The sequence below is a fragment of the Lissotriton vulgaris genome, chromosome 2_1 (genome assembly GCF_964263255.1).
Source record: "Lissotriton vulgaris chromosome 2_1, aLisVul1.2, whole genome shotgun sequence".
NCBI classification, from domain to species: domain Eukaryota; kingdom Metazoa; phylum Chordata; class Amphibia; order Caudata; family Salamandridae; genus Lissotriton; species Lissotriton vulgaris.
In genome coordinates this window covers 652,037,132-652,059,222 of record NC_141687.1, presented here as the reverse complement: position 1 = coordinate 652,059,222, position 22,091 = coordinate 652,037,132, and the positions used below count along the sequence as shown (strand labels likewise).

At 43.8% G+C, this 22,091-nt stretch overlaps 1 protein-coding gene across 1 annotated transcript in view; it reads left to right on the top strand.

Moving 5' to 3' along the window:
* Positions 1–22,091, top strand: part of MPPED2 (metallophosphoesterase domain containing 2) — a 699,046-nt gene that overhangs the window by 639,955 nt on the left and 37,000 nt on the right. The gene's annotated exons all lie outside the window — the stretch shown is intronic.

Genomic DNA, 22,091 nt, shown 5'->3' with positions numbered 1-22,091 from the left:
CTCATATATTACACAACTAATAACCAAATAACTCACAGCAGCTTTGATTCAATCAAGATGGGTTGAGGTATGCCACAATATTATTGCAAAAAAATGGAGCACTCCCTGCTTTTTTTAATTATTTGGTGACACTAACCTGTTTATTTCAGCGTGCTACAGAGGAGACATGCTGTCTAAACATGTCAAACACATAACACAACATACTACAAGTACTACAACTTGACCTCTGTGCACTGTTTATTTTTTGCTGTTGCTATTTACTTTACACAATAATTATTGTATAATTCTATTTCAAAACACAATATGTATAAACACCACACCACACCACAACTCCAACAGTATACAGAAATTACAAGATTAGTGCTTCATAATGAAAACATAATTTATTCTGTTGTCACAGAAATCGAAATGGATGACGTGAGGGTGTTCCATTTCATGTTAATGCCCAGTGCATTTCGGGCCCCGTTGGCCCTTCTTCAGGGGATTACATCTACAAATAATACAAACAATAACTAATATAAGATAAATTCAGTGTTCAGGGAAAAGTAACAAATTCTCGTTGTATGACTCTACATGCTTAGATACATTTGACTCGTTCTAGAAATTATCCAGGAATATAAATGAAAGGTAACCTTTCATTTATATTCCTCGATAATGTCTAGTACTAATACAAGGACTGAGTCTTCTTCTATCATTAGTAAATGTTGAACCAAAAAGCTCACAGTTCTCCATCTAAACTCTGAAACCTCCAAACCTCCAGAGTTCTAGATGCTGTCAGCAGCCTCGAACATGGCCACCCTAATTCCCAAGGAATGTGTGAAAACAGATCTAACCCTTTTGTTTGCCTCTTTTGCATGCCCAAGGTTTCACAGAGAAGAGACAATAATACATTTAAAAATATTTTTTTAAACACTTAATCCTTGTGTATAAAACATGAACTGCAATTATTAGTCAGATGAGACACATCTTTATAAGCATTATTAGTATGGTGAAAAATATGAATAATATGCCTAGGCTCATTATTCCAAATATTACTCCTATCTTTCTGCTTCGAATGAATGTCGGGGCCAGCTGAGCTGCATCTAATTCATACCTCTCCCTAGCATCCATGTTAACTCCAGTGTGAAGTGCCTCTCTCCTCAGTTCAAAATCAACACTGTTAAATATGAAAACACCAGCCTTATCTCCTTGTGCACAAGACGCAGAAAAATCGCTTTACTTAGTCTGGGGAAAAGAGTTGTCTCCTACAAACACAAAATAAATCAAGGACATCACTTTCTTTTATGTGTTCTTGAAACTAACAGAGCAGACTACAGAATAGCAATGTCTAACTATAATAAATGTGTACATGGCATTTTGTCATGCTAGTGAAAAATATCTTCAAACCACCATCTCAGAAAGATGCTAAGTTAAAACAGAAATCTTAAATGGAGACAAAATGTAATTCCTATAGCAAAACTGGAAGGCTGCTACTGTTGGAAGTGCATGTTTAACTCAGTATATCAGACTGTATTCTTGCATGGCCATGGAAGATAGTGTGAAATACAGAAAATATGCTTCCATTTTAGCTTCTGGAGCTCCTTCTTTAACCTAGTGCTGAGTTGGTTGTGAAGGACTTTATACTCAAAATGCTAAAGTCCAAGAGGCTAGCCAACTTTTTTCAGTTTTATGGGCTCAAGGGGCGCCTGTCCTCCTGCTGAGATCCATAGTGCCTCCAAAAAAACAATCCTCACTTGCATCTGCAACTGCAGGGATGGGGATACACTCCAGTTTGAAAATGTAAAGATACAGATTTACCCTTACTTCACCCTTAAGGTCCAGCAACCGAGACAGAGTTTTTCGGAGGTGAAGAAGAAACTGCATGAAAGTGAAGTAAAGTACATAATGCTGCTGCCTTCTCACCTCAGGGTGCTACATGAGGGCAAATGCTGGTCTTTTGGTATGCCTGAGGAGATGTGGAGCTAGCTTAAGGCTTGAGCACAGGGGTGAGGTGTCGAACTGGGGATACCAGGAAGTAATGGGGACCGATGGATCTGTGACGTGAAGTATGAGGGTACATTGGAGGGAGTACCTGAGCAGAGGGTGGCAGGTTTGGAGTGTTGAAACATTCTTGATACCGAAGGAGAAGCAGCTGAAGTCTGAGGAGAGGATTCTGATGTGCTTGAGGATGGGGGCGCATGAGGCCTCTGGACGCCCCTGACTGTGCCTTAAGTAAGTACTGTGTAGGTTCCTGCTCAAAGCACCAGGGGGGATGGTTGCGGACACAGTAGCTGCTGCTGTCAAAGGGGATTGTGACTAGTCACACAAAGGAGCTCTTGTTAGCATGAGGGATATGCTTTTGATGGGGCGACAGGTACCCTGCAAATTGAGGTTGGTAGACAGTTTGAATCCTGTCTTGCAGGGGGTTCGTTGGTAGGGAGTTAATGTTAACATGTCATTGACACGTCTATGCTTTATAATCCTGGATTCACTGCAGGACACTGTGAGCAGTCAATGCCTCAGAACTTTGCAGGCTTTTTCTTCAGTGGCTGTTTGAGCTGTGCCCCTAGGATGGTGTTGGGTGATGCATTAAATGTATTTCCTGAAAGGAAACTCACTTCAAGGGTACTAAAATTAAAATGTTGAATATACAGGGATATTTATTGTCAGCTCATGCAGGCTTTACATCCGATTCAAGCGGGTGTGAATCCTGCTGAAAAAACCTACACTGTGCACCCCACATTATACTTGGATTGATAACCTAGGGAGATACATGGCCCAAACTGTCACATGGATAGTGCTGACTTTGAATGTGTGTGCAGTATATGTTCCACCTACATTGAAGCCACAGACCCTAAGGAAGTTGGGGGAGATCCTGCTTCAGTTCACAGAAGGCGTTCTTGTTCTGGGGGGTGACCTTAACCAAATCCTGGATGCTGCAGTGGACTGTGGCCCTCTAGGAGGTGAGGGTTTCTTTATGTGGGGAATGTCATGGGTCTGGGAGACATTTGGAAGACTCGTAACCTCAGGAAGAAACACTTCACTGATTACTCTGTGTATCACAATACCTCCACCATAATCAACTTTCCTTATCATGTAAACTTCCTGCCTGGGTTCCGTAATACCAGGATTCTGGTGCTCTGCATCTCAGACCATGCACAACTCTGGGTAGATTGCTGAAGCCCAATCTCAGAGCCTAGATGAGGATGGAGGCGGGACCCCTGGTAACTGGGTAAATAAGAGATTATGGACTATATTAGGAAAGGTAGCAAATCATACTATCAAGAAAATGCGAGTATGGTACAGTCTGTGATTATGCTATGGGAGGCCTATAAAGCAGTACTTCGTGTGGTGGCGGTCTATACCACCTACCACACTGCTGCGATCGCGCTGCATTAGCACTGTGTATTTTTAAGCTTCCCTCGTTTTGTATCTGGGTTACTTCTTTGTTTATATTTACCCCTGTTTTTAACTTTGTTGCCTGCAGCTCGCGCCCCACTCCCCTTACCGCATTTAAAAGTGCACCTTGTGCCTCTAAAGCACCTGGGGTCCACTTCGGGCGCCATCTTTGTTTGGGGCTTCTTATCCGGCGGCCGCCGCCATCTTGGAGCGGACTCGCGCGCCAAGGGGTCACTGGAGAGCCTATTTAAAGTCGCTCCCTACGCGCAGCGGGACGCGCAGGTGGACGCCTTCGCTTAGCCTGAGTCGTGCCGGAGTCCTGCCCGTCTGCGCCCGTCAGCGTCCCGGAGGCGGCGGGGCGGCGGAGGACGACGATCCGGTCAGGCGTGGGTGAGGATGATCCACTATACTTCAGCGACGCTTCGCGCCATGCGTACTTCATCATGCTCGTGTCGCTCAGTTTTTCCGGGGCGTTATAAGGGCAAACGGCGCTGTCCGGCCTGCCGCTGGTCGCCTACTGGGACACTGGTCAGCGTCCATAGGCCAGCCGAGGCGCGTGTGAAACATCTTTGCCTGCTGCTCAATACGAGGTCAGTAGGAAGCCATGCCCTGCACATTTACGATCTTCTTGTCAGGGAAAATCCTCTATGTCTTCTTTTGACCGAAACTTGGCTGGGAGAGGCGTCCAACCCGGACATCTTCACTGCTATTCCTTCAACCTATAACATTTTTCGGCAGGATAGAGCTAAGGGAAGGGGGGGTGGAGTCGCTGTGGTGGTGAAGAAGAACGTGTCTTGCTCAGTTCTTCCTGTGAATCCCATCGAGGGCTCTGAGTCCCTTGACTTTTTGCTCAAACTATCTCCGGGTCAAGCGCTTAAGGGGCTGTTGGTTTACAGGCCACCTGGCCCGGTGGGTTCTTTTTGGGAGGACCTACAGACATCCATTTCAGAGCTGGCGCTGTCTGCAGGCAGGCGATTTCAATTTCCATCTTGATGTTTCAGACGATCCGGATGCGATCAAATTGCTGGACATTACATCTCCGCTTGGCCTGGCCCCGTTTGTGTCAGGGCCTACACATGAGAAAGGGCATACCCTCGATCAAGTGTTCTCGTCAGTCCCAATTGTTGACACTGAAACGCGTCCGGTGCTCTGGACGGATCATAGGCTGATTAGGTTTTCCGTGTTGGAGAATGGGCGGTCTGACAACTGCACCCCCACGGTGCCTAGATCAGCCTCGAGAGCGTTGCACAGAGTGACGCCTGATATGTTGGAGCAGGCGCTCTTGGAACATCCTTGTCATCTCTCGGGGGATCCGGAAAGAGACACTGAGGTTTTGCAGCAGTGGCTGACTGAGAGGCTGGACGATCTTGCCCCAAGGACAACCACTCGGTCCACGGCAATACGGCAATCTGCGCCGTGGTTCACGGAGGCGCTGCGTGTGGCTCGCAGCCAATGCAAGGTTGCTGAGCGGGCCTGGCGCCTTCAATATGACGGGGAGGCTAAACTCGCCTACAGGTCGGCTGTGAAGGCCTATCACCGTGACATTCTTGGTGCCAAGAGGGAATACCTTGCCAGGAGGATTGAGGCGTCGGCGAACTCCTGTAAGGAGATTTTCACGATCGTGAAGGAGTTCACGTCCCCTAGTTCCTACTCACCCCCGCCAGTATCATCAGATGCGTGGGCGTGTGACCTTGCCACTTTTTTCACCGACAAGATCAAGGCGATTCAGGCCTCCTTCTTGGAGAGCTCGGAGGAGGGTTGCTGCGGCCCCGGGGCAGGACATGGAACATCGTCCATGTCGACGGCAGTGCTGGTAGACTTTCCACCTGTCTCCAGTGATGCGTCCCGGGTGCTGCTGGCCAGTCTTAAATCTGGCTCGCCACTTGACCCTTGCCCTGCCAAATTTTTGGCTGGGATGGCGGCGGTGGTGAACCCTCTGGTCAACCCGATCCTCAATGCCTCCCTGAGGGAGGGGAGTGTCCCACGCACCTGGAAAAGGGCGATGGTGATCCCCCTCCTGAAAAAGCCTGGTCTTGATGCCGAGGTTTTGGCCAATTATAGGCCAATTTCACTTCTCCTGGCTTTGGCTAAGATCACTGAGAAACATGTCCATGGCGTCTTGTCGAGCTTCTTAGAATCCAACAATCTGCTCCATCCATCCCAATCCGGTTTCCGTCCGAATTTTAGCACGGAAACGGCGTTGGTGGAGGTCTCAGAGATCATCAGGGAGACCTTGGATGTGGGTGGCAAGGCCATGTTAGTCATGTTGGACCTGTCGGCGGCCTTTGACACCGTCCCCCATGAGGCGCTCCTCGCCAGGCTTTATGACATTGGCCTAAGGGGGACGGTGCTCAAATGGTTTACATCTTTTTTGGATGGCCGCCGCCAGACGATCTGGGTTTCCCAGAGCTCCGCCGAGATGCCGCCATTGGGAGTCGGGGTTCCACAGGGTTCTGTGTTGAGCCCGACGTTGTTTAACATCTTTATGTCCCCTCTGGCGGCTGCGGTGGAGGCTTACGGAGCCCAGATCGTGTCCTACGCCGATGACACGCAACTCCTCTTCACATGTGGTGAAGATCAGCCATTTGATGGGGAGAGAATTCGGGATTGCCTGGGCATGGTTTTTGGATGGTTCCAGCGGAACAGTCTGAAGGCCAACTCCAGTAAGTCGGAGGTTTTATTCTTCAGCTGTGCCACCGACCCCAAGTGGCGGCAATGGTGGCCGGCTGCCATGTGTCCCCCGGCACAATCCTCTTTGGTTGCCAAGAACCTTGGTGTTAAGCTGGATAACAAGCTCTCATTGAGAGCGCACGTTCTCGGCCTATCCGGCACCTGTTTCGGCATTCTGAAGATGCTCCGCAAGTTTCTTCCTTTATTATCTGCGGAGCACAGGCGGATTACGGTGCAGGCGCTCATCGGATCCAGGCTAGACTATGCCAACGCCCTTTTTTAGGCCTCCCGGATTACTTGGTCCAGCGCTTGCAGGTGGCACAAAACTCTGCAACCCGTGCGATTTTTGGTCTGCATAGGCGAGCACGAGCTTCTGGGCTGCTGCAGACGCTCCACTGGTTGCCTATCCGGAAGCGGATTATGTTTAAATCCCAGACGCTGGTGCACAAAGCACTGTTTGGCTCAGGCGCGGGATATCTGCAGAAGAGACTGGCTTTCTATCGCCCTGCCCGCTCACTGCGTTCTGAATCCCTCTTCACTGCTGTGGTTCCGCGTGTGAGGAAGGCCCGCATCGGGGGGTGCTCTTTCAGCCTCAAGGCCCCCCAGCTGTGGAATTCGCTCCCGTTGGCACTACGCAGTACCCCCAGTTTGCTTCAATTTAGGAACAATCTGAAGACCTGGCTTTTTTAATCTTTCTGTTTAGGTGGGTTTCTTCTTCTTTTGAGTCTGCTTTTTCTTGTTATGTTGTTCTACACTTGAGCTGCCTGTGGAAAGCGCAGGGACACTCTTTCAGAGTAGCCGAGCGCTATACAAACGCAATTTAACATAACATAACATAACATAACATGGTCATTCCATGTCCTTGATAATGTGGGGAAAAAGGAGGAAAACAGTGTTTGGCTGATAGATTTGAGGAAGAAATATTGACTCTGGCAACTGACGTGGGGGGGCTCCGCTTACACCAGAGCAGCGTCATAGGCTCAGGCTCAAGCAAAAGGAATTTAGGGACAGGGCAGAGAACTCAGGCCACAGCATTGCTTTCGCTACAGAGAGGTGGGTGTTTAGGTGGTGTTAGACCTGGCATCCTTGGTGTGGGTTTCCCATATATTTTTGCCTTTACCTCCTGTGTTTTTACTGTGTTTTGGACTTCCTTTTTGCTGGTCTTGATGCTTTTGGCACTTTGCCACTGCTGTTTAGTGCCAAAGTGCAAGTGCTCCCTCTGTAAATTGTTGGCATGGATTCGTTTTTCCATAATTGACCTATTTGGTTTACTGGTAAGCCCCTAGTACAGTGCACTGTGTGTGTCCAGGAACTTTGAACCAAATGCTGCTAGTGGGCTTGCAGCACTGATAATGCCACCCTCCCAAGCAGCCTTGTGCATTCTAGTACTCCCATGTCAACCTGGCAAGTGCACCCACTTGCCAGGCCCTAACCTTCCCTTTTCTTACATGTGAGTGAACCCTAAGGTAGGCCCAATGTGCCTCTGTGGGCAGGCTGCAGTGGATGTGAAAGGTGGAGCATGTCCTGATGTGTGGCATGTCCTGATAGTGAAGTACTGCCAATTTTGTTTTTCACTATTGAAAGGCTATCTGTCCCACAGGATAGAATGGGGGTTTATTTATACCATCATATAAATATAACTTTCATTTGGGACAAGATAGGAAGGTAACGTTTAGTGTGCCTGAACTCAGAATATAAAGGTGCATCTTTTAGTAAGGGTGATTTTTACATTCTGGGCTTGAAAATACCACTTTTAGAAAGTAGGTATTTTCTTCTGTAGCCATCCTATGTGCTTCTGCTAGGTTTTGTGTATTGACTGTCTGGCTTTGGAATGACATGGGCTTAGGATGTGCATTCTGTTCAGACAGCCACCTGGGGGGTTGGGTGTGTCCTGCCTTTCCAGAGTGAGTCAGGGCTGGGCTGATAAGACCAGGGCTGCATTCAGAGAAGGGGAAGGAGATTTCTTTTACACGTGAATGGGCCTGGTCTGCCTTGGAAAACGCTGTCTCCACCTCCTGTCGGGAAGCAGCACCAGAGAGGAAACAATTGGTTTTGCCTGGGCAAAGACCTTCTCTGCCACCAGAGAACAAAGGAAATTGTGCTACAAAAAGTGAGGCCAAGACCCCAGACTTTTAGATCATTTGTGGAACGCACCACCGAAGAAACCAACGCAGTGCCTGCCTGCAGTGCAGAAATCGCTGCATCGAGTACACTGATCTACTAAGTCTAAGATCACTGTACCGATTCCAAAGCAGGCCCTGCTGTGCGGCTCCATGAACCAATGCATCATGGGACCGCAGCTGGAGAAACCAATGCAGTGCTGTTGCCACCGCCATATCAAGAACCGGCGCATCCCTGATCCTCACGCATCGCACAAGGGCGCCACGCATGCAAAAACATCTGTGCCCCAGTAAGAAACCGGCACATCACCTCCCCTTCAGTAAGGAACTGACGTATCACCTCCCCTGCGTGGCAGTAAGGAACCAACGGACCAGCTCCCCGTAAGTAACTAAGCGACTCATGCTTTACCTTGGCGTAAGGAACCGACGCATCCAAGGTACTTTGTGTGAAAAATGTTGCAACTATAGTTTACTACGGACAGAACTGTTTCTACCTTTTAAAAATCATACTTTGATTACTGTACTGTGGATTTTTGTCATTTTGGTCTTGTTTGATTTAGGTAAAGATTACGTATTTTTGTAAACTGATGTGGTGTTCATTTGTAGTGTTTTCACTGTATTACTGTATGTATGCACAAATGCTTTACACACTGCCTCTGAGATAAGCCTGTCTGCATGTTCCAAGCTGCCAAGGGGGTGAGCAGGGGGTATTTTAGAAGTGTATCCTCTTACTTTGACTAGGAAGAAGGAAGGGTCTCTAGTTGGGCAAACCATTGCCGACTAGCGACTCCCATTTCTAACAGGTGAAAATCTACAGGCTTCATTGAGCATCGGGGGGTGAGAGGAGCTGGGTTGATGAACTGCGTACAGAGACGGGAGAGGTAATTAGAGGCACTTGGTAGTTGTGAATGAATATGCAACCTACTACTATTCCCTCTACTGTAAGTCCACTTTGTGGTCTGATATTGATATTAGGGAGTTTTTGAGAGGCCTGATGGTACAGGAGCTGATGATGGAGGCACAGAATGATATGGAGGAGGACATTTGCCAAGAGGATGATGTATTAGCCATCAGAGAAATTCAGACAGGAAAGCACAAGGCCCAAACGGCCTCCCGGAAGAGCTATATATCATACTGGGGAGCAACCTCTACCTGCATCTATGTAATTTATTCCGGGCTCCTAGGAAGCAGGATGTCCTTCCCCGTGACCAGTGGCTGGCTACTATCATAGTGTTCTATAAGGAGGACAGGCAATGCCTCTTGTAGACGAATCTCACTCGTAAATATGAAGTTCAAAATTCTTTGAAAAAAAAAACTCTTGGATAACAGGCTGGGGAGGGTGATACCGGCACTGGTACACCCTGATCAATATGGCTTTATGTTGATTATATGCTTGCATTCAGGGCACGGAGGGTGGGACCAAGCCATCGGCGTACCTGTCCTTAGACACAGCCAAGGCATTGGACACCCTGGAATGGGATTTCCCCAGGCGTTTCCAGGTGATGATGGGGTTTGGCCCTAATTATATCGGGTGGATCTAGCTACTTATTGCAAACTGTTGGCACAGGTCAAAGTCAATTGAGTATGCACTATTTTGTTCCTGCTAAACCGGTGCTCCAGACAGAGGTGCTCATTGTCGGCAATTTTTATTAGCCTTGGCCGTGGAGCCCTAGCATGCTGGGTACAGGCGGACCTGCTGGTAAGCAGATTGGACTGGGGAAGAAGCTGGGAGGAAAGAATATCCCTTTATGCTGACAATATCCTCCTCTATGTGACTAGTCCTAAGTCTACCCTTCCCCGGTTAATTCATGTATTTCATCTTTATGGGACCCACTCAGGCTTTCGGATCGACTGGTGCAAGTCCCTCCTTCACCCCTTTTGTGCGTGGGCTACATGGTGGAGCATGTGGCTTTTAAAGATCTCAGCTTTTATGTTATTAGGAGCCCTGATCTCTTGCTTTCAGTCAATCTGCACTCTGTACTAGATTGCTTTAGAGCTAGTGTGCAGCACTGGAGGAGGCTTCTGTTATCGCTTCATGGCAAGGAGGCTATGTATAAAATGATGAACTTGCTGAAGCCCCTATATGTTCTCCAGAATTTGCAATATCGGGTTCTGCCAAAGTTCTTTGGACGAGTTAACCAGACTGTTAGGTCTGAACAGCTAGGATAGCAGTCACTAAACTCAAGAGGGGGTGGCATAATGGAGGCATTACCCTCCCTGATGGGGAGAAAAACTACAGATCTTACCATTTGATCCTATTAAAGAGTGGGTTTTTACCCATCAGGAGGAGCTCTCAGATCGGGCACTTGGTATAGTGATAAGCCCAGGGGGCTATCTGAGAGCACTATAATCCAAGGGAGGCTACAGATCGCTCACTCCCCTGACGAGGGTTGTGACATCAGTATGGTGGATAGCTACTAGAGTCCTTGTCTGACTGGGGAAACCCACGTCGATGACACCACTCTGGGACAATGATATGCTGGTGGAGGTGAGGAGGCTCAAGTGCTGTGCTAGATGGGACTTAATCGGGATCAGTGGCATAACAATAGCCCCGTAGTTTTTGTGGTGCGGGTGGCCTGAGATACAGAGGTTCCCCTCAGCACTATACACAGGCGGTGGCTGAGATCTCCTGACTGGGTCTATAGCTTGTGGGGATCCCTCTATGTACTTTGCAGGGGAGCCCCCGCAAGTTTATTTCATTATGCCACTGATCTGGATTTTTGTTCTGGGGACGTGTGGATGGGGGGAAGTGAGTTGCCTAGGAGACATTACGGAAGGAGTATGACATGGCACCCAGGGAGTTCCTCCAATACTATCAGTTGAGGCATGCCTTGATGGTACATCTGGAGCAGAATACTGTATTGGAGGATGTCTCGCTCTTGAGGATAGGTTGTTGACTGAACTTCTGCGTACGAGGGCGATCTCCCTTACTTACAGTAAATTGATGCACAATGCCCCTGATCCCCTGGTAAAGCTTTGGGAGGCCTGGGAGGTAGATGTAGGAACTATGGACCATAAGGAATGGGAGGAAACTATTCGGTCATCCACGGAGGTGGCAATAAGAGCACACTTTCCATTAGTTCAGTTGCGCTTATTGCACAGATCCTGTAGAAGGGTGCTTATGCATAGGATGGGATGGGCTTCCTCAAACAGGAGTAACAGGGGTGTGGGTTACTAGGGGGCTTCTTGCACACACTTTGGGACTATCCGAAGTTGAGGATCTTCTGGGACGAGGTTCGAGAAGAACTTAGAAAGGAGGCGCGTCTTGGTACCAGGACCACTGTTAAAATGGTCCTTTTGAACAAGTGGGGGGAGGAAACCCCAGGCCAGTTCCCCAGATTGCTATCCACTCTGGGATTCGCAGTGGTGAAACAAAATGTTGTATGCTTATGGGGTGTGGTCACACCACGGAGGGTGGAACAATGGCAAATGGATATGGATTGGGGCAGCTATAGGGACATTAGTTGTGTAAGGAATTAATTTTGAAACAAATACCGGCTTGCAGACCATATTAGAATTGCATTTTAGAATGCGTTTAAACTGTTGCAGACATTCTTTCACATAGCGAAAAATAACACGTAGGAAAATGTGCTTTCTTTAAACTTGTAAAAGAATCACTTTAGAATGCTTTTCAGATTTGATAAAAAAAGTTTTCACATAGAAGATAGCACATAAGGAACATGTGCTTGCTTTAAATATATATATGAAAATAGCATAAAGAAAACCTTTTGTACTTAGCTATCATTCTTAAATGTGCTCCTATATTTAGGCCCAATCCTTTTCTTTTGGCTCTTGATCATAGCTAAGTAGACGTTTATTTAGACCATTTTGCCTAGCACCAGGATTCTGCTAAAGAATGTGATGTCTTCAGTCTTATGTTTCCTTAGCTTCATCACACCATATTAGTTCATTCATATAACACTGAACCTTGCTGTGAATTCATAATTAATAGACTGTGAGAATGAGCAATAATGTAGATATACTTTATGTATGCTTAACTAGAACACCATTGGCATATTAGTTTCAGAGCATCTAACCAGCCTTTGTTTTCACAAAAGACACTGAAGGCAGCTTTTACCTTAGGTAAGAATTTTCTCATGAGAAATTTCCTCCATGTTACTAGTAGTGGTAATAGTGTTCTATTATATACCGGCATGAATGTTCACTGCGGGGATCGAGAGGAGAAGCAACTGATGTTGACGACCCCATCGGATGAACATTTTCCCTTGAAAGAGATTATTGGACACCTACTAACTTTTGTTACATTAATCTATAATTTTATATTAATGAGTATTCCTAGTGAGTTATGAGAGATTCCTTCTTCCCGCCTTCTGACCTCTGAGTTCTACTTGGAGATCTTCTTCCAACATAACTCTGCTATGGGAGAGTCACTCTATTTCACCCTCACACTTTGTTGCTGACAGCTACTGCTAAAGGTGACTTCATTCTGGCTTATCTGATCAATGCTACTCTACTGATCATTCCACTATCACTGATATTCTGACTTGTTTCTACTGCAGCTGTAGGGTGCTCAGCTGATTTCCCTGAAGGACTCTTTTTAGGAAGTTCTAGTCTCTGAAATCTTTCTCTTTTCTGAAAAGGAACTCTAAATAGGTTTCTATGTGTAGAGTAGGTTAGGCTCTTAGCTAGTTAGTGACGATTTCCTTTATAAAACACTCTGTATTGTTGTATGCTGTTACTAATCAAATGTTTTACTCGCTATTTCTGTACACTGGACTAATCTGAATAAAGATGACAAAACCAAGATAATCATTTAAGATGAATAAAGCTTTTAAAAGCGTATCCAACTTCTCACCATTGACTGAACATTAAGAACCTGGCAGTTGATGATATATGCATCACATGTTTTCTTTCAGCTCCATTTGCACCATGGTCTATCTGACCTGTCAAGCACCAACAGGATTTCCAAAGGTTGAGATCTGTGAATTTGAGTGTTTAGTCTTAAATACTATTTGGCCAATCCAGGCGCTAACAGTCACAATCTTTTAGTAATGGAATGAGGGTGTGTTTTATTCTTGTACATTGTGGATGTAGTATATAGGTTCTATCAAAGACAGGTACCATAGCGGTATCCTGCATGAAACAAAGTGCTGACATGGGGTTTTGGTTGTGTATTTTGACTATATATATATATATATATATATATATATATATATATATATATATATATATATATATATATATATATATATATATATATATATATATATATATATATATATATATATATATATATATATATATATATATATATATATATATATATATATATATATATATATATATATATATATATATATATATATATATATATATATATATATATATATATATATATATATATATATATATATATATATATATATATATATATATATATATATATATATATATATATATATATATATATATATATATATATCTATCCTACTGGCGGTCGCCAGTAGGTAGTTATAGTTAGGATTTTTTCAATGTTAAATCTCAAAATTCTATTTGGAATAACTTTGGCGCCGGTTGACGAATCTGCCTGAAAATTTCCTCAAAATGGCCTCTTCGAGCTCCGGTCCTTCCCTGAAAGTTTGGGGGGGATTCGTCAAGCGGGGGCCGAGATAAAAGGGGGGTCCCAAAACGCGTTTTCCCCATGTTAATTTCCATAGGGCGGTCGATTTCACTTTTAGCCCGAATGGCTGAATGGATTTCCACCAAACTTGGCAAAATTGTAGGGACTGGTAGCCCGATGTGCCTTTGCTATGTCTCAAGATATGTGCTGCAGTGGATTTTGAGTAATTTAGGTTCCAAAAAATATATATATCTATAGGCGCTCTCCGGTGCGCGCACCGGAGTGCGCTCCCGACGCGACTTGCGCGCAGAAAGCTGATTGGCTCTCAGTTGTCTGTAAACATTCTAAACAGTCCGGAGCGGCCGCCATCTTGTGTCTCGGCAGGATCGAGACACGAGAGGTGGCCAAAACAAAGGGGGAAATGACCATAAGGGGGCAGGGTAGACCCCCCCTTGACCCCCTAGGTTTGATGTGGGGGCTATAAAAGGGCCCCGCGGGGCATTTAAAATATTTTTTTTTTTCGTTTTGCGCGGGGGAAGCGCCCGGTACGCGCACCAGGTAGCGCACCGGGGAGCGTAAAATGAGGGAAAAAGATGACAGTTTATAAAAAAAAAAAGCCTTTATTTAGAAATTGGAGGTAATTCTAAAAAGAACTTTTTTTTTTCTTCTTTTTGTTGTTTTATATTTTTTTTGTGTTTTTTGAACTTTTTGAACTTTTTTTGGCTTTTTAAAACAATTTTATAATTTTTTTGGATTTTTGTCAAGGTAAAAACAAAAAACAGGGATTCCAAAACGGCTCAACAGGAGCAAAAAAATGTGAAAATTTAGGGACTGTCAGGGCAGCGGTGTTGCTGTTTCTTTTGGGCAATGAGTTCAACACTCTGCTCCCCATAGCAGAGCAGTTCGTCACACTCCGTGCACAGAAATTTGATGCCTGCAAACTCTGGCTGTATGTTAGGGACCATTCTTCTACGGGATGGTCCCGAAGGTGTTGCTCCACCAGTGGAGGTGCTGCCGCCATCTGTGGGTAATTTCCGTGCCAGGTCTCTGACACTTTCCCTCGCAAAGTTGTTTGGGTGTCTTCTTTTGACATGCCTGATTAAATTGGCATTTCCAAAACTATATTTTTTCAGAGGATTGCCTCTGGATAAAGTACTACCACATATTTTGCAGGTTACTTTTGGAGCGTTGACTTTTTTTTCTCCTTCAGGGATGTTATAAAATTTCCAGATGAAATGGATTTTTTTCTTCTGCCTAGGAGGGTCCTCATCTACAAATGCCTCTGAATCACTGCTGGATGACTCTCTTGCAGCCATTGCTGTAGATCAGGAAAGTAGGAGATGAAGATAGTACACAGAACAGCTCTTGCTCTCTCCAAGTACAAAGCAATAGTGAAGGAAATGGGTGGGGATTTCATTCTTTGTAAAAAAAACTGCTAGCAACCAATGAAAAGTGTTATTTTAGGGTCACATGACCCGACGCTCTTACGCAGCGCGCTCCGGAGCACTTCCGGGTGCGTTTACGCGGCGCGGTCGTAGGCGCTTCCGGGGCGCAAACGTGGCGCGATCTTGGGCGCTTCCGGGTGCGTTTACGCGGCGCGATCGTAGGCGCTTCCGAGGGCACTTACGTTGCGCGCCAAAGTGACGTCATCAAACTTTTACAGAAATACATAATCATTTTCCTTATTAAAAAAAACGGATTTTATTTGTATGGAACGAAATGTTTTGCATTATTATTAACTTTTCATTCATATTTTTTTTCACGAACGACAGTAGCGCTCTGGGTGCGCTTTCAGGTGAGCTCACCGGAAAGCTTACCGGAGAGCTTAGCTGAAAGCTTCCCGGTGCGCGCACCCAGAGCGCAAAAGAAAAAAAATATATTAAAAAAATGAATACTTAAAAAAAAAAAGCAAATTGTAAAAAAAAAAAAAGGTTAGAAACTCGATATAGAAAGGAATTAGCATTTAAAAAACCTATGAAATTCACTGAAAAAACCATAGGTTTCACACCAGTTATAGTTAGGAATTAGCATTTAAAAAACCTATCAAATTCACTGAAAAAACCATAGGTTTAACACCAGTTATAGTTAGCTGGAAATTTTACTGACATAAAACCATTGAAATTCCCACGTTATAGTTAGTTGGACTCACTATAACTTGCACGTGTAATGCACTGCTGATGACATCACATATTACATCACTCATGACATGGTCAGTGACATCACTCATGACATCACTGATGACAGAGAGACTGACCTACTTTCACTCGCTAATATATGTATTCACTAAGATACACTTAATAAGGCAGATATCCAATTATTTTTTTTAAAAAAACATCCATTAAGACAATAACAAATATTCTTCCATCGACCTTAACATACATATATAAAACATATTTATTTATCTGAAAGACACACATTCACTGGATGGTGTCATCAGTGCATTACACGTGCAAGTTATAGTGAGTCCAACTAACTATAACGTGGGAATTTCAATGGTTTTATGTCAGTAAAATTTCCAGCTAACTATAACTGGTGTTAAACCTATGGTTTTTTCAGTGAATATATATATATATATATATATATATATATATATATATATATATATATATATATATATATATATATTTTTTTTTTTTTAAATTATGGAGAAAATAAAAACTATTTGCACTGAATATCCTCTTTTGAAAGAAGATGTTTTGTGACAACAGCCCCTGTGTTGCATTTCTTATATAATTGGGCCGGTAGATGTGCACAATTAAGCCTTAGATTCAGAGTACCTTTTAAGGCCATACTGTATGAAACAACATTACACAGTTTATTAGAACCAAGTTTCATTTTTCCCTTTTAGTCTATGCACAGAGTAAAAAAACTTTTTTTTGTGCACAAGGTGTTGTGAAATGTTTATAATCTCTAACAAATACAGCCAGTACTTAAGTTGCAAAAAACATAAGTGACAGGGCTCTCGTCAGGAGGTCACTGCAGCTTGCACCACACATTGTCCCTGCTGCCAATGATAGTAGCAACACAAATACTTACCACCACAGTCCTTCAAGTATGACACTTGGACCTATTTCAGGCCCCCAAAGCTATAAGAATGGCTTGGATGGAGGGTAATAGTAATTTTTAAATGTATATTGAATTAATAATTAACTGTTGTTCTCATCTCTAATTTAGCCAGACAATGCCACCCTGTGGTAGACTGTAACATGCGCTAGTGTTGACAATTAAGTGCCGATGCCGAGCACCAGAAGAAAATGGCTCAAATTAAGCACTGAATACAGCCACACTCTGAATACAGTCAGCTGCATTATGTCTACTGGTTGCTCACAGGGAGCTATGCACCACAGTGTTTAGCTCTTTTGCAAGGATGTTAAAATCCGTAGGGAAAATCACATATTGGTGTTTCAGTTTTCCTTTTCCCCTAGCAAATAACATTTTAGGCCATTTTTCTTTTAGTACCCTATTGTGGCTGCGGTGTACGGCTAGTTCCTTTGTTGCCCTGGCTCCGATTCTTGATGAACTTCCTATATAGTTCATATAACTATAACATGATTATCAAATTTCTATAGCACTAAAGTAACTCTGTACTGTCTCTTCGCGTCAGCTAGCCTCACATGCAATATGTAACCATTGTCTTGAGCACTATGCTAAAAAAAAGTATAGTGTGCCCAATAAGCAACATTTTAATGACATTTGGACAGTGAACGGTTGATGGAGTTTCAAGAGTTAAACATATATACCAGTCCAAGCTGGAAGAAATCTGTTAGGGAGGACCTTCTGGACGAAACAAGGTTGTGTAGAGACAGCATGTTGTTCAGAAGTGAGTTCCACAGTGTGATCGCTCCACCCTTGAATGGCTCGTTTATACCCTTGTGAGGTTTCAAATATTATTCTTACTTCTGCGGCAGAAGCTCTCTTATCGCATAACCCCCATATAATTTCTACCTTTTAATCAGTTGTTTTCATTGCTACTTATTTTTCATTGAGAAAGTGAATGTCCTCCAATGGACCAGTCACTGAGAGCTTATCACACAGGCTACGATTATTTAAGCAAATTGCGATTCCTTAAATGCAATCGCATTTTCTGAAATCGCAAAAAATAGCGATTTCTTGTAGTTTTGGATTGATGCATCCCAAATAGTGATTTGGGAATCGCAAACGGCCGAATTTTGCGATTCACACTGTTTGCGATTCCGAAATCACTTGATGCATGTGGCTGTAAGAGCCGAGGTGGTATGTTGGAGGACACCCTCCCTATATCTGATTGGAAGACCAGCACTTTTTAAAATGACTGAACTGCCCCTTTTCCTATATGCACTGCGGACTATCTCTTTGTGGATGCCGGGGACATACTATTACAACTTTGAGTGATAACCCAAGGATTCATGTGGGGGTTGGAACTCACACAATTTCACTGATTGTCTTTTGTACAGCAGTGTATGATGGTGGTATAGATCTTCTGAATATGCATTACTATTATCTATTCGAGTAGTTGTGGGCTCTCGCCTGGGCTAGTTATCACTTCTGGGTGTCTGGGGTGATAGGCATCATAAAATATTTGTTAACTTGGTGTTGGTGATAGCAAAATGAGATATAGCCCAGGCAGCAGTCTCATGGTAGCTTTGTAGGATTAATGGAGTCGGAATCTAGTCAAGTGTATGGAGGCAGATAAGGTGATCTAGATGCTTCCCAGATAAATGTGATAACGTATGGGGAACATAAAGACAGCAATCTGGTCTTTTTCTAACCTCAGGTAATGTAGGACAATTCTTTATTGTTGTTTATTGGGTGGGTGTGTATAAAGAGATGTTATCGAATTTGAGGGAGCCAACACTAGCCTTGTTAATTATGATATGGCCAGAAGACGGCTATATATAACCTGAGGTTTTGAAGTTTGGTTTATGTTTTTCGTACATTAAAAAACAAAAACCTTTAAAACATGTCATTAAACAAAACAATATTTTAACCCAAACATTTAAATGAATGCCTTCATTTAGTTTAATTTATTTGTTTCAATAAACGAACCTTTAAATTAAAGTTTATGTAATATATTTGCAGTTATTTTGAGGTGGTACTCTAACTTTAACCTTAACCTTTAACATTAATTGAAATACGTTTCATTTATTTGTATTGATTTATCAAGCAAACTCTACAATGTTGATGAGGATCTGTTTGTTGTGCAATCACTCACTGTCAGAAGAAAGTTGTGTCTGGAGAATCGTATCCATCGTTGATAACCTTTTCAGCTACCACCTCAATTTGGTAATAGTTGTCTCATAGAGACTGAAGTGAATTTGTATTTACTTTATTATTTATTGGTGTAAGATCCTGTGTCAGCAAGTGCTGTAGAAAACTTTACGTAAATTGTTTATTATCATTATTTTCGACTTTAATTGAATACAGCTTAATAAATAAGCCTTAAACCTTATAAAACTAGAGTGAAGTCCAAGAGATCACTGTCTTCCTATCTTTTGATTAAATGATCATGACCTCTTCCATTTTGAAATATGTACACCCTGAAGGTAATTCGGATTTAGTTTTAGACAATTGTACACAGCTCACCACTGCAGTTTGGGCATTTTTTCGTGAAGTTCGTATATTCTAAAGGCAACCTCTGACTTTGAGTCACTGGTTCATCACTTGATTCCAGTGGCTTCGCTCTACAGCGCTGCACTCTATACAGAGCCTTCCATTGGAAAGTTCTTTGAGCTTCAGGGTGAAGGACTTATTTCAACATAAGGCATTCTTCTCCACTCTCTGTAGTCACCACTGGATCCCAGTGATGATGTTTTCAGTTCCATGAAGCCCATGATGTGTTTTATATTTCTGATTTGATTTCTTCCCTGGTATTTAGCCTTCGCTTCATCAACCTGTGCCTTTTGTTGTCCTCCTGGGAGGCTGTACCTGCCACAAGGTAGCATCAAGATTTAGGAGCTAGCAATGGAAGTTCAGAGTGACCAGTGCTTCTGGAGCATTGCCAGACTGGAACTCATACTTAGTTGCCCTTTTAGCTTTAAAGCTATTGATGCCTTCTTCATTGGATAAGTGGTGGTCTGCGTCTTAAATTAGTGTGTTGTTGTAACTAGTGATTAAAGTGTAAAGTCTGTTTTATCCAGGTCATATCTCTCTTCTTTGAATCAGCTGTCAGTAGCTGTTACCCAGATATCTACCTAGAACTCTTGGTTGGAGCACAGTTCCCTGGCCTTTTTAGAACAGTACTGTCTGTTTAAGCCCACTTTCTAGTACTTTAATTTTACCTCCAAAACTAACAGTTTTGTTATCAGAAAGTTGAATAGGAACTCTCACAATTTTGAGGCCCTTCTTCCCTCTCCAAACCCTAGCTAGATCATATTGGTTGGTATTTTGAAGCACAGGTAACTCTGGGGGGAGTGGGGAGGGGGCACTGGTGCATCTCTTTAGATGTAGTTCATGGGGGGGAACACATCGGGGCAGATGTGCCTTTACTACTCAATTTGTTTAACTATTTCTCTGATATTATTCTGTCAATCAAACTATGACAGCAGCATTTAAAGGTTTTCCACTGTTTCTTCGTATCCCTTCTTATTCTATTCCTCTTCCCCTCCCTTACATTTTATGCACCTTACTTAAATAATCCAGACAGAAGGCATTTGCTGTAATTGATGTTCTTTTTTATGGATGTTCTATTTTAACTGTAAAACTAAGTGGCTTTTACTATAAAATGGTGAATTAGCACCGACCTGCCTGGCGGTGCTGATTCGCTCTTCCTGCAGCTGACTGAGGACCTGACATAAGTCTGGTTTTCTTAAGAGTTTTGACCCTGTGTAAAGGGCGCACATTGGTAGGGGGTCAGATGCGCTAAAGGGCTTGGTGTGTTAAAGGCAGAGCCATGCTCCCAGGGGCAGGTTTGTACAGCACCGCCAAAAATGGACATTGCAATTTGTCACAGCGAATTGCGGTTGCAACATTGTGGTTCACAAGGGAGCAGGAGACGTGGTATGTCAGCTCTCTCCATGCCTTTTGCAACAAAGTGGAGCATCGCTTAGTGAAAGCTCGCGTGCTCCTGAAGCAGGAAGTGATTAATACCTTCCCAAGCAGCAGACAGTGCAGAGTGCAAGTAGGGTATGGCGTGACCATCTGCGAGCCTCGTGAAGCAGGCAGGGTTCCCTCAGCTGCTGTCTGACTTCCTAGACGCTTCTCTCAGTGTGTGATCCATTGTCACTTTATGCCCTCTGTTCCTTTGGAGGACAGGTGTTGCAATGCCCGCACGAAAAGCCGATAGAGTGGGTTGAGCAAATGGTAATCCGCACACTCTGCTGTTTAAGGCCTCTGCATGTCACACCCAAGTGCCCTGTATATTGAACCTGAAAGCCAACCTAGTCGCACTGAAAATGGCCTTTCTGGTTCCTAAAACGGGGGGAAGGTGACATGAAATCATGGCAAGAGATTGTGTAGATATTGCAGTGGTAGGAAAAAAACGTTTATCTTTGTTTTAAAATATCAATCTTATTTTATTCGTCAGAGAGGCCCATGGTTATTGAGTCTCCAAGAAGTATACCACTGATGTGAAGACCCTAAACCAGGAATCTATCCAAGGCCCAATTGGGGCACACCTTTGAAAGATTTTCAGAATGACCTAATGATTTTAGATTTAAGCCACATTAAAAAAAACGCATATAAATATCATATTTAAGTACTTTGGATATCCTAAAAATCTGATTTGCGCCCATCTCGCCTGGGCCTACACTGGATTACTCTGGCCTAAGGTAATGATTGCACCATAAACCATGGGGCATATTTAGGAGCCGGTTTGCGTCGCTTTTGCACCACGTAATGTGGGGCAAGAGCAACAACATTTGATTTATGAAACCTCGCAAGGCCACTTTGCGTGGGCCTGAGTGGCTCCATAAATCTGGAGGAAGGCAACACAGTGCAACTCCCGTGGTTTTTGATGCATTGCTACATTTAACAGAACTGGTGGACCTGGAAATGAGAAAAAAAGATACGCCTTCCTAGGATGGGCATAACGAGGAGAAATATCAGTTTTACCTATGCCAATGTGTGGTGCATTGTGCAGCACACATAGAAAGAGGAATGTGCCTCTCAGGGTTCTTTTTGTGCAGGAAGGGGCCGCTTTACTGCACAAAAACAATCCTGCATGCACCACCTTGCACCACAGTGTAAGGGTTTCTGCACTGCGCTAGGCTGTCAAAAGGGCGCCAGAGCAGGAGAAACAGTAGGAGTGCGCTGTATTGCTTTAAATGCTGCTCATTCCTGCTCTCCTCCCATCACGCAGTACAGCCTAGCACAGTGAATTGCTGCGCCGCACGACCAGTTTGTAAATAGGCCTCTATATATTTTGC